The sequence below is a fragment of the Anomaloglossus baeobatrachus genome, chromosome 6 (genome assembly GCF_048569485.1).
Source record: "Anomaloglossus baeobatrachus isolate aAnoBae1 chromosome 6, aAnoBae1.hap1, whole genome shotgun sequence".
In the NCBI taxonomy this organism is placed as follows: Eukaryota; Metazoa; Chordata; class Amphibia; order Anura; family Aromobatidae; genus Anomaloglossus; species Anomaloglossus baeobatrachus.
The window spans coordinates 221,274,343-221,286,732 of record NC_134358.1 but is presented as its reverse complement, the minus strand read 5'-3'; the positions used below and the strand labels follow the sequence as shown (position 1 = coordinate 221,286,732).

At 40.0% G+C, this 12,390-nt stretch overlaps 1 long non-coding RNA gene across 1 annotated transcript in view; it reads left to right on the top strand.

Moving 5' to 3' along the window:
• LOC142243107 (uncharacterized) overlaps window positions 1-7,812 on the top strand; it is a 79,363-nt gene extending 71,551 nt beyond the window's left edge. Inside the window, exon 3 of the long non-coding RNA XR_012724301.1 lies at window positions 7,373-7,812. This is a non-coding gene — a long non-coding RNA (uncharacterized LOC142243107). The remainder of the gene's footprint in view (window positions 1-7,372) is intronic.
• Window positions 7,813-12,390: the final 4,578 nt, after the last annotated feature.

The following is a 12,390-nucleotide window of genomic DNA, read 5'->3' as shown; positions in this document are numbered from 1 at the left end:
GTGCAGGGAGCCAGCGCTAAGCGGTGTGCGCTGGTAACCAAGGTAAATATCGGGTAACCAAGTGCTTGGTTACCCGATATTTACCTTAAGTTACCAAGCGCAGCATCGCTTCCACGCATCGCTGCTGGCTGGGGGCTGGTCACTGGTCGCTGGTGAGATCTGCCTGATTGACAGCTGATCAGCGACCATGTAGCGACGCACCAGCGATCCTGACCAGGTCAGATCGCTGGTAGGATCGCTGGAGCGTCGCTAAAGTGTGACGGTACCCTAAGGGGTACTTTGCACACTACGACATCGCAGATGCGATGTAGGTTGGGGTCAAATTGAAAGTGACGCACATCCGGCGTCGCTGTCGACATCGTAGTGTGTAAAACGTTTTTGATACGATTAACAAGCGCAAAAGCGTCAAAATTGTATCATTGGTGTAGCGTCGGTCATTTCCATAATTTCGGAAGAACCGATGTTACGATGTTGTTCCTCGTTCCTGCGGCAGCACACATCACTGTGTGTGAAGCCGCAGGAGCGAGGAACATCACCTTACCTGCGTCCCGGCTGCAATGAGGAAGGACGGAGGTGGGTGGGATGTTTATGTCCCACTCATCTCCGTCCTTTTCCTTTTGTTGGCCGCCTGCCGTATGACGTCGCTGTGACGCCGCACGACCCGCCCCCTTAGGAAGGAGGCGGTTCGCCGGCCAGAGCGACGTCGCACGGTAGGTAAGTGCGTGTGAAGCTGCCGTAGTGATAATGTTCGCTACGGCATCTATCACAAGATATTGCAGCTGCGATGGGGGCGGGGACTATCGCGCTCGGCATCACAGCAATCAGCTTGCGATGTCGTAGTGTACAAAGTACCCCTAAGACTAAGCGAACCATTGAAAAACAACCCACAGCATTAACTTTTCTCCAACAAATTTTTCAGTTGGCACAATGCAGTCTGGCAGGTAACACTTTCTTGGCAATTGCCAAACCCCCAATACTTTTTTTTCACATACTGCATGTTGCTCAACTAAAAAACAGCAAAATAAAGAAATGATCCAATTTAGCGGTATGATTTTTGTTCTCTTTATTATTCATTTTTCTTACCATAAACCTTTAACCTTCACCAGATAAAAAGTTTCCATAAAGTCTAATTTCTTGTAACATATAGGGAATATTTTTGGAACAGCATTTTCTGTGGCATAATGAAACATATGGCTATATCAGTCACAAGTCCAGTAAAATGTGCTGTAACTGACAGATTTGTAATAAAAAGAGAATAGTCCAAATGATTAGAACATATGCTCCTATACAGAGATTTGATGCCACTCCAGAGGTTGCACATATCTACAGTTAGCTGTAGTAAATAATGTCAACTTGCAAATTATTAATATATCTCTCAGGAAAGATAAATGTCAAAGAAAATACAAAAATCAAACATTAAAACGGAATATAGTAACTTATTAACAGATAACAACAGTTGCAGCTGCCTAAAACAAATGGCAGATAAGATTACGTCGCTTGCACCTGGCCCTCTATAAACACTGTGTAGTTTAGTTTATGTGATTTAGTAACCTAGGGACAGAAACGGTTGTGGAAGAGGTTACTTGCTAAAGTAGTTATCTACCTGAAGTCTTGTTGGATTAAGCTTTGATTCGTCGGACACTTACGGTATACTCCAGATGTGACCTGGCTTTGGCTGACTGACAATTTTTTAAAAGAAAACAGCATGAGCTCTATGCACTGTTTCTAACCAATGATGGAGTGATTTCTCACTAAAGATGTTGATGGATTATTGTTGGGATGTGCCAGGAGGAATGACCAATCTGTGGAGATCTATCCACTGTGAGCCCAATTGATTCCTACAATAAAGTTGCAGTGGCCATTCAGGCTTTACTTGCCTTTTTATATAAAACTGCCTTACTGGCCAATTATAGTTTATAATGAGAAAGGATATTTTAGACTTACACCTGCACTCGTATGTACATTTTTTTGATGCACAGAAAAAGGAAACCAGAAACAGACAAGAAAAACACAAAGAAATCAGTTTAAGATTTGTTACATGGCTGACACCATTGACATCTGATAAAGCACTCCCATAATGGGTATATAATATAATCTAAATTTGATTTTTTTTTTTAGGGTTCGTTACTTTTGATTCAGTTATAGACTTTATTTTTTGTAAATTTTGTATACAGTTCTTGTTCTGCAGTAAGGCTGGGGCCACACGGTTATTAAAGCGAGTGAATCGCATGACACTCGGTTCCCGTTCTGCTGGAGTGTAAGCCAAGTGTCATGCCACTGCCATGTGATCCTGCAATCGTAGTACAGCCACGGGGGACAGGGTGGGTGCTGCGGAGGAGAGAGAGGGATTAATCTCCCTATCTTCTCCATTATCAGCTGATGCGATTCTCGCACTGTACTCACATTACACTGGTGTAATACGAATGCAATGCGATGTTTCTCTCACAATCATAGACTTGTATGGGCGTGAGTTAAAAAAAATCAGATTCCACCCACAGCATTGTTTTCTCTGTCCGATTAAGGCTGAGAAAAAAAATGGCTCATGGGAGCTGCCCCATAAGGTAACATGGGTCCGGGTGGAATGCAATTTTTTATCGCATTCCACTCGCTCCGTTTTACTCGCCTTGTGTGCTCTGTCTGAGGGTATGATGCCACTTGCATATGACTTGGGCGAGTCTCGCTTCGGGATCACCCGGCATGAAAAGACATGCAGCCGACCCTCTCCTGTCAGGAGATTGTGCGCCGTGCTGGGTGATACCGATGAGAGACTCGCACGAGTCATACGCAAGTGGAATCATACCATTATGATGAGCCTCAGATTCTGGATACTGTGTGCATATCAGGAATCCAATTTCATAATGCAAACCTCACAGAAGTTGACTTTTTTTATAGTCTTTTCCTCTGAGGATATTGTACATTTCATACCATCTCAGTCCATTTTATTTTCCGGCAGTTTATAGCTTAAAACCTCCTTAGATCTTGAACGAATTGAGCCCTGTCTATCCGGTAGAAATTATAAAGATTTGAGGCATTGCACTTGAGGCTAGTGAAAAAGTTAAAGATTGGTGTCCAACCAGCATATATAGGAGGAGAGCAGACGTGATTGTCTCTCCGAAAACATATGATGAAAAATTACTCACAAGCTGACCGTCAGAGATTGACTCTTGCTATGAACTACCAACCTGTGGGTCAATGCCCGTTTCAGCTTGCACCGATTATAGACCTCAGAGAACTTATCAGGTGGAGTGTTAGAATCAGTAGTCTGAACAGAAGGTGCCACCAGCATAACAGTTGACGAAGTTTGTGAAAATCTCCCCATGATAGTCACCAAGTCTACACAAACTGACCTGAACTAGTAATTAGTGATAAAAAAAACCCAAATTAAACATTTTTTAACACTTCTTAATTCTTCTTTTATACTATTTTAACCCGTTTACCCGAAACCTTGTTTATTCTAACCAGTGTTCATTTATGTGGTAAGAACTCTGGAATGCTTCAACATATCTCAGTGATTCTAAGAATGTTTTTTCATGACACATGTTATTTCTAAATTTACGGCAAAATGATTTCTTATTTATTTACGAAAATATCATAAGTATGACAAAAACAAATTGAAAATTTAGCAAAAAGAAGAAATTTTCAAACTTATACTTTATATGCCCTTAAACCAGATATTTATATCACACTAAAAATAGTTAATAATTAACATTTGCTACATGTCTACTTTACATCAGCATCATTTTTGAAACACAAATTTTTTTAAGAATTTAGAAAGGTTAAACGTTTATCAGCAATTTTTTCAATTTTCTTTAAGGGGTCTATGTAATAGAAAATATCCAAAAGTGACAGCATTTTAAAAATTGCAACCCTTTAAAATACTCAAAACCTTATTCAAAAAGTTTATTAACTCTTTAGGTGCTTCAGAAGAATTAAAGCAATGTCGAAGGAAAAAAATGAACATTTAAATTTTTCCCACAAAAATGTTCTTTTAGCCCCATATTTTTTACATTTTCTCAAGGTTAACAGGAGTAAATTGACCATATAATTTGTTAGCATATTTCTCCTGAGTACGCCATATGCAGTGGAAAACTACTGTTTGGGTGCATGACAAAGCTCGGAAGGGATGAAGCACCATGTGACTTTTAAAGCGCAGAAGTGGCTGGAATAGATAGAAGAATCCATATCATATTTGCAGAGCCCCTGATGTGCCTAAATAGTGGACACTTCCCACAAGTGACCCCATTTTGGAAACTACATTATGCTTATGAAATTTATCTGGAGATGTGGTGAACACCTTGAAACCATAGGTGATTCACAGAATTTTAGAAAGTTAAGCTGTGAAAAAAAATGTTTTCGAAAATAAATATTGCTTTAACCCCACATTTTCATTTTCCCAAAGGTAAAAGGATGGACAGTAAAATTTGTTGTGTAATTTCTCCTGAGTACACCAATACCTCATCTGTGCTGGAAAACTACTGTTTTGGCAGGGCTCTGAAGGGAGGGAGTGCTATTTGAATTTTGGAGTGCCATTTTGGCTGGAATTGATTGCAGATGCCATTTGAAGAGCCTCAGTTTGGAAACTACAACTCTTGAAGAAAGAGACATTTGAGGCACACTGCAAATCTCAGAAGAAAAGGAACAACATATTGGTGCCATGTCACATTGGAAGAGCCCCTGACATGCAAAAAAACAAGAGCAGAGCCCCCCATAAGTGACCCCAATTTACACACTTCACACCTCAATGAATTCATCTAGGGAAGCAACAAGCATGTTGACATTCACAGGGACATCACATAATTTTATTCCATTAGGTAAAGAAAGAATAATTAGTTTTTTAAAACTACAAAATGTTGTTTTAGCCTCAAGTTTGTAATTATTATAAGGGCTAATAGGAAAAAAAGACCACATAATTTACATGTAATTGGGAACTACTTTTCAAATACAGTGTAAAGCTCAGTATGGAAGGAGCACCATTTTCAAATGCAAATTTTGCTGTTATGTTTTGCGGGTGATATATCACATTGGCAGAGCCCCTAAGGTGACGGAAAAGTAGAAATCCCTCAAAAGTGACCCCATTTTACAAATTACACCTCTCAATGAATTCATCTAAAGGGTGCAGTGATCATATTGACACCACAGGTGTGTTACAAAATTTTATCCCCTTCACCCCTGGCCGATTTTCCATTTTTCATTGTTTTTTCTTTTTGCTCCCCTACTTCCGAGAGCCATAACATTTTCATTTTTCCATCAATCTTTCCATATGAGGGCTTGCTTTTTGCGGGACGAGTTGTACTTTTAAATGAAACTGTACATTTTACCATATAGTGTACTGGAAAACAGCAAAAAAAATTCCAAGTGCGGAAAAATTTCCAGTTGAGTTGAAGCTTTTATTGGAAACAATTTACAGAAAATTTTGGATCACATTTATCCTGAGCTCTACACTGAGCACTTATTTCAATGGGTTTCCATCTACATCTCTGAACGAAGTGATTCAGGTGAAACCCCCGGAGGATCTATTCACTATGAGACAGGCAGAGATACTTTAGACACCGTCTGGCCTCTGTTAGGCGGTGTCTGTTTTTTCCAAAGTGCAGAAAACTATGGCCAAGCCATTCTTGTATGAACACTTGAAAAGACGGACACTACTGAATCACAGGCCAGAGAGAGTCCAAAGTGACTCCATCTGCTTCATTCTAGGGAATGTTTTGTCGGGGGTTCTAAATCATATATTTCAAAGATTTACATGGAAACCACGATGCAAGTGCTCAATGTAGTGCACAAGATAAATGTGATCTGAGCCTTACTGTGATCTTTGGGAGGAAGATTGACAAATCAACAACAGTTCAAGAATTGGGTTTATTTATTTTTTATGCCGTTCCTCATGTGGTATGATTAGAGGGCTTTATGGTTCAGGTCAGTGTAAATACAGCGATACCTGAATTTAATTATTTATTTATATCAATTTATGTTTGGCTACTATCACACACACAATAAAACACCTTTTTATTTACAACAAAAAGTTTTAGCAATACCATAATGTCATGGGAAGGGAGGAGGTAACAGGGAATTTGACAGGAAGGAATGGAGATAATAGGGAAATGACGGGAAGGAATGGAGGTAACGGGGATAAGGGCTCCTGAACTGACCCTCCAGCTAGGGTGGCCCTAGCTATCCCTGATCCCAGAATTAGCTCTGAAGGTGAAGATGTCTGGGCTGCCATCCTGGCTCTGTTCTTAACTAGCCTTGATCTAGTACCCCCTCCCACCACCCAAGGGGGGACCAGAATAAGAGAGGTAACCCCACAGAAGATGGACAAAGAGGGGGAGAACCAAAACTCAATCACACTGCACCCTAACACAGAGGTATAAGACAACAGATGGTAAAGGGGAACAAACCAAAGCAGGGAAGAAAATACAAGGCCAAGGGTATCTCCACAAAAACAGCAAGCCTTGCACCTGCAGCTGCGAATGACTCCCTCTCTCCATGGCAGACCTTGGTAGAAATGATTCTCTCAACTGCAAGGAAGAGGTGGCTGATGGGTCTTTTTAAGGAGGAGGGGAATGGCCACAAAAGACTACAGCTGAGCTCTAACTAAACAACCTACAGCAAGGGAAATTTGCCATTAACCCTTACTGTGTCAACAGAAAGCAAAGTCCATTTAATATCAGCCTCCACAGTAGGAGAAAACTCAAATAGAAGAACCGGCATAAATCTCTTCGCGCCAATAGACAAACGTGACACATTTTGAGAGCTATAATTTTTCTACATTCCGCATACAGACAGTCATGTGAACGCTTGTTTTTGGGTGGATGAGCTGACAATTTTTGGTACCATTTTTGGGTACATAACATTTTTGATTGCTTTCTATTCCAATTTTCGGGATGCAGAGTGAACATAAAGCCATTCAGGATGTTTTTATGCTGTTCACCATGTGGTAAAATTGATAAGACAGATTTTTGCTTCGGGTTAGTACGATTACAGTGATACCACATTTTTGTAGGTTTTTTATGCTTTGCTGCTTTTACTGTATAAAAATAATTTTATGAAAAAAATATATATTTTTGCATTGCTACATTCTCAGAGCTATAACTTTTTATTTCTCTGCTGACGGAGCTGAGCAGTGCTTTCTTTTTTGCAGATTACATTCTCAGTGATTTATTTAATTTTATTTCAGCTTAACTATTTGATTGCATTCTCTTCTATTTTTGGGGGGTAGTATGATGAAAATGCATCATTTTTGGACACGTCTTTTTTTTTTAAAATATACTGTATAGCGCCCACTGAAGGAGTTAACTAGCTTGACAGTTTTGTAGATTTAGTAGTCATGGATGTGGCGATACCAAATTTGTACTTTATTTAATTTTTTTTTCAGCTGCAGGGACAGGATGACTGGTTGCAATTGAAGGAAAGATGAATGCAGCCAAGTACAGCAATATCTTGGAAGAAAACCTTCCAGAGTGCTCTGGACCTCAGACTTGACCGAAGGTTCACCTTCCAACAAGACAATGACCCTAAGCACACAGCTAAAATAACAAAGGAGTGGCATCAGAACAGCTCTATGACCATTCTTGACTGGCCCAACCACAGCACTGACCTAAACCCAATTGAGCATCTTTGGAGAGACACCTGAAAATGGCTGTCCACCAACGTTCACCATCCAACCTGACGGAACTGGAGAGGATCTGCATGGAAGAATGGCAGAGGATCCCCACATCCAGGTGTGAAAAACTTGTTGCATCATTCCCAAGAAGACTAATGGCTGTCCTAGCTCAAGAGGTGCTTCTATTCAATAGTGAGCAAAGGGTCTGAATACTTATGACCATGTGATATTTCAGTTTTTCTTGATTAAAAATGTTTAAAAAATTTCCTAATTTCTGTGTTTTTTCTGTCAAAATGGAGTGCAGAGTGTACATTAATGAGAAAAAAATGAACCTTTTTGAATGTACGAAATGGCTGCAATGAAACAAAAAGTAAAAAATGTAAAGGGGTCTGAATACTTTTCGTACCAACTGTGTATGTATATATATATATATATATATATATATGAGTAAATACACAGTCCCTGACAGAAGTTCTGTTACTTAGCCATGTTATGTAAATAAAAGCTTATAACGTGACTTTAAATTCAACCATTGGTTATATAAATTACTCTTTTGAAAAAAACTCTCCCAAATTTGGTTTAGAGAAAGAAAATAAAGTTGCTGCAAAGATGAAATATTGATTATTTAATGAACACAGTAAGGTCAGATTTTGGCAATACAAAAGTTTTGAAGTTTTGTCACCCACAGAAAGTAATGTGATATTCAAGCAAATAATTAACTTCTAATACAAAGATATGTCGCATAACATTGGAGAATGAAGTTGTGGTGCTATTAGAGCCATATTTAATATTTTGTGTGACTTCCATGAGCTTGTAGGACTGCATCCATGCGGTTCAACAATTATTCATACAATTTATTGATGACGTCATCAGGAATAGCATAGAATGCAGTCTTACATGCCTCCCAAAGTTCATTTATAGTCTTTGGTTTTGTCTTCCAAGCTTCCTCTTTCATCCTACCCCAAACATGCTCAATGATGTTCATGTCTGATGACTGGGCTGTCCGGTAGTTGAGCACCTTGATCTTCTTTGCCAGGAGGAACTTTGTTGTAGAGATGGATGTATGAGATAGAGCACCATCCTGCTGCAGAATTTGACCCCTTTTATGATTGGGAATGTAAGATGTCGCTAATACTTTTTGATATTTTAGGCTATTGATATTGCCTAACACCTTGCAAATGTTTTGCACAACCCCATACTGAATGTAACCCCAGACCATGATCTTTCCACCACCAAACTTAACTGTTTTCTGGATCCATACGGGCTCCAGTAGGTCTCTTGCAGTATTTGCGGTGGCTGTGGTGTAATTCAACTGAAGATTCATCAGAGAAATCCACCTTCTGCCACTTTTCCAGCGTCCATCTATTTACCAGACTGTGGGACTTTGCAAATGCCACACAGTTTTTTAATTGCCTTTTGTTTAGTGCTGGCTTCTGCGCACTGATTCGACCATGGAGGCTATTTTGAGACAGAATCCTACAAACTGTTCTAGTTGACACAGGGGCTTGAGGTGACCAGGCCTTTTGGAGCTCTGCTGCAGTGGACCAGGGGCTGGCTTTGGATTTTCTAACCAACAAACGTTCCTCCTGAGCAGTTGTCTTGTGGGGTCTGCCGGACCTGGACTTGTCAAACACATCTCCAGTCTCTTCAAATCTTTTTTTAATTCTTTGTACTTGATGGTGAGACACATTAAAGGTGCCAGCCATCTCTGCAGTGGATCTGGTCTTCAGCCTCTTGATAATCAAGGCTTTGGTCACAGGGTGGATTTTTTGGATTTTTGGCATGTTGTCAGAGGTCAAGTTGCAGTTCAAGTGAAGGTCTGGGGTGCTGGGTTTTTTTTTATACACACCCACTAATTAACCGATCATTTAGTGAGCACAGGTGAGGATGTAAACTAGGATTGGGTGCATTATATGACAAGGTGACAAAACTTTTGTCTTGCCAAAATCTGACCTTTCTGTGTTCATTAAATGATCAATATTTCAGTTTTGCAGCAGCTTTATTTTCAAACCAAATTTGGGAGGGTTTCAGCTTTCAAAAGAGTAATTTATGAAACCAATGAATGAATTTAAAGTCCGGTTATAAGCTTTTATTTACATAACAGAACGTCTATTAGGGACTGTATATTCAAACACAAAATACAGCACAACTATCTCAAACAATCAATCCACAATATCAAACCCATTACCAACAACCCACATTAACTATTAAATCCATTACATTTCCACTCACACACCAAACTGTGCAACATTCCTCCATGTGTTACAATCAACCAGTAGCTCAGGTGTATGGGTCACAAACCACAAGGCTTGTCTTTTTAGTTTCTTTAAACAAGCATAACTTATGATAACTGTCACAATCAGTGATTACCAGCCCAGGCCAGTAACATGCCATATTAGTGGTCATGCCAACAGGATAGAACACAAGTCGGACCCTATTTGTCCTATTTCCAGAGGACAACCAAGAAAACACATTCTTTCTCATACATCCTCTAATAAGGCTTCCATGCATCATGATAATGATTTAGGGCCATTTTTTGTTAGAAATGGTTATGAGCTGAATACATGGCTATGCCTTCATTATTTTAATAAAACTATTTTCTGATCTTTACAATATAAGGAATCTGTCAGGAGGATCAATCCTCCTACGCCGTGTACATGGTCATGTAGTTCATGGGAAGTTGAATAAAATGATATCTTGGTATTTGTGATCTGATGTCTTATTTCAGAGAAATCCACATTTATCTTAACATGTAAATGACCTGTTAAGATCTCTGGGCCAGACACAGATCTCTCTGAAAATCTACCTTCATAGTTTATTTTATATGAAAGGCACATTACCAGTGTGAGACATATAGATCAGGAGAGCAGGCTGTCATTATGTAGAAGGCAGTCGTAGTCGTGTTCACAGGGGCTTCCAGGCCGCAGCGCAGCAGTTCAGTAACCCCGTGTGTCCTTGTCACCACTCCACTGCAGGGATGCTTTCGCAACAGTTCATTCATTCAGTGAGACAATAAATCCAACACCGATGTGCTTCTTTTAACTAGTGGAACTTTACTTTCAACCAACAGATAGATATTTTCAAGTCGCATTACATGGGCACCGCTTCAGACCCCGACGGGGTTCCCTCTAAGCTCCATTTCATAATTCAATTTACCGGCCAACCGCTTTCCTGGCACCTAAGCTCCTTTGAATGCTACTAGGCCCTCATTCTCCTGTCTGACATCATACTTCACTGACAGATTCAAAAAGTCCTTTAGCCACTCCGTCCCACCCACAGGGATTTAGCTCTCGCTACTGTAAGGACTTATTCCGACTACACTCCTCCACCTGTACTTCTGATCAGGACCCACTATTTTCCTTTAGGAGCCCACTGACCTTCTGTCTCGCAGGGGAATTTGTTGGGTATTTTATCCAGGAAAACGGACGCCAACCCCGACTGTCTGGACTCAACCCCTCTTCTGAGGACTCAGTTACAACCAGTCCTGTAGCAAGCAGTGGACCCCGCGTGTCCGGTGTCAAGGTTCGACCCTTAGGATCTTTTTCAATTAACGTTTTGGGCTTCTTGTCTCTTTCTTTGGGGGCTCTACTGTCCTCCTCCTACATACTGCCATATTTATAAGCTCTCCCCTCCTTCTACTTAACCCCATCCCACCTAGAGGTGTCAGGAAAGCAGTAACTGGCTTACCTTGCCACCTATTACCCTTCACCAAAGTACACCATTCTGACTGATACATTTAATAAATGTTCATGCGTGCCGGTAACTTCTGCGAGGTGGCGTAGCTCCCCCCCCTTGCAATTACATAGTCTCTAGGCCTTTTATGCCTCATAATCAACCCTGAATTTAACATAAATACACCTTAAGGTAACAGATAAATAACACATTGGATGTCTATGAACAAATTATTCAAGTTAAAAAAACGTTAGTAATAAAAATGTTGATATTTATTCAAAACAAAATAACATCAATATTCAGTGAAAAAAAAAAAATCATCAACCTACTGAGGACTGGATTACATATTACTCCAATAATCAAAGTGAAAAACGGAAATCATAGGCAGATCCAATTTGCATGCATATTGTTACGCTAATTAATTATGTGTAATGTGTATAGCCCCTACCTATCTGTATGTTCTTCTTAGAATGTCTGAGTATGCCCCTGATAAAACAAAAGCTAGTGCTCTAGGGGATCTCTTCCCAAATCTAGATTTAGAAATTATAGAAATTAGTGATTTCCAGAACAGTTTGTTTGGTGTTACTTAATGGTTTTGGATTCGCTGATACTTAATGTCTCATTGTGTCAAAATGGTTTCCTAGCTCAATATATGGTAAAACTGACCTGGCATTATGAATTCCCTGGGTTAGTACGAATTTGCAGATACCAAACGTGTATAATTTTACTATTATCTAAGTGGTGAAAAAAAATCAGAAGTTTGTAAAAAAAAAAAAAGAAAAGAATTTATGCTTTGTGGCCATTTTCCGCGTTCTCATTTTTCAGGATATGGGGCTCAGTGACAGGTTATGTTTTGTGTCTTGAGCCAACGTTTCTAATTATACCATTTTTTGCGTACATGCAATGTTTTGATTGCCTGTTATTGCATTTTAATACAATGTTGTGTAGCACCCACGGGGCAAGGGGTGAACTTTACTCGTCGCCGGGCCTGGTGATGTGGAGTCTGGGGATGTCACGGGTTGCCCTGCCCGGCTTCGTGGCCCCAAGGTGTACAATAAAGGAGGGGGGGATGAAGAAGGATGATTTGTTTCGTGACACCACCTGCGGTATGCAGCCAG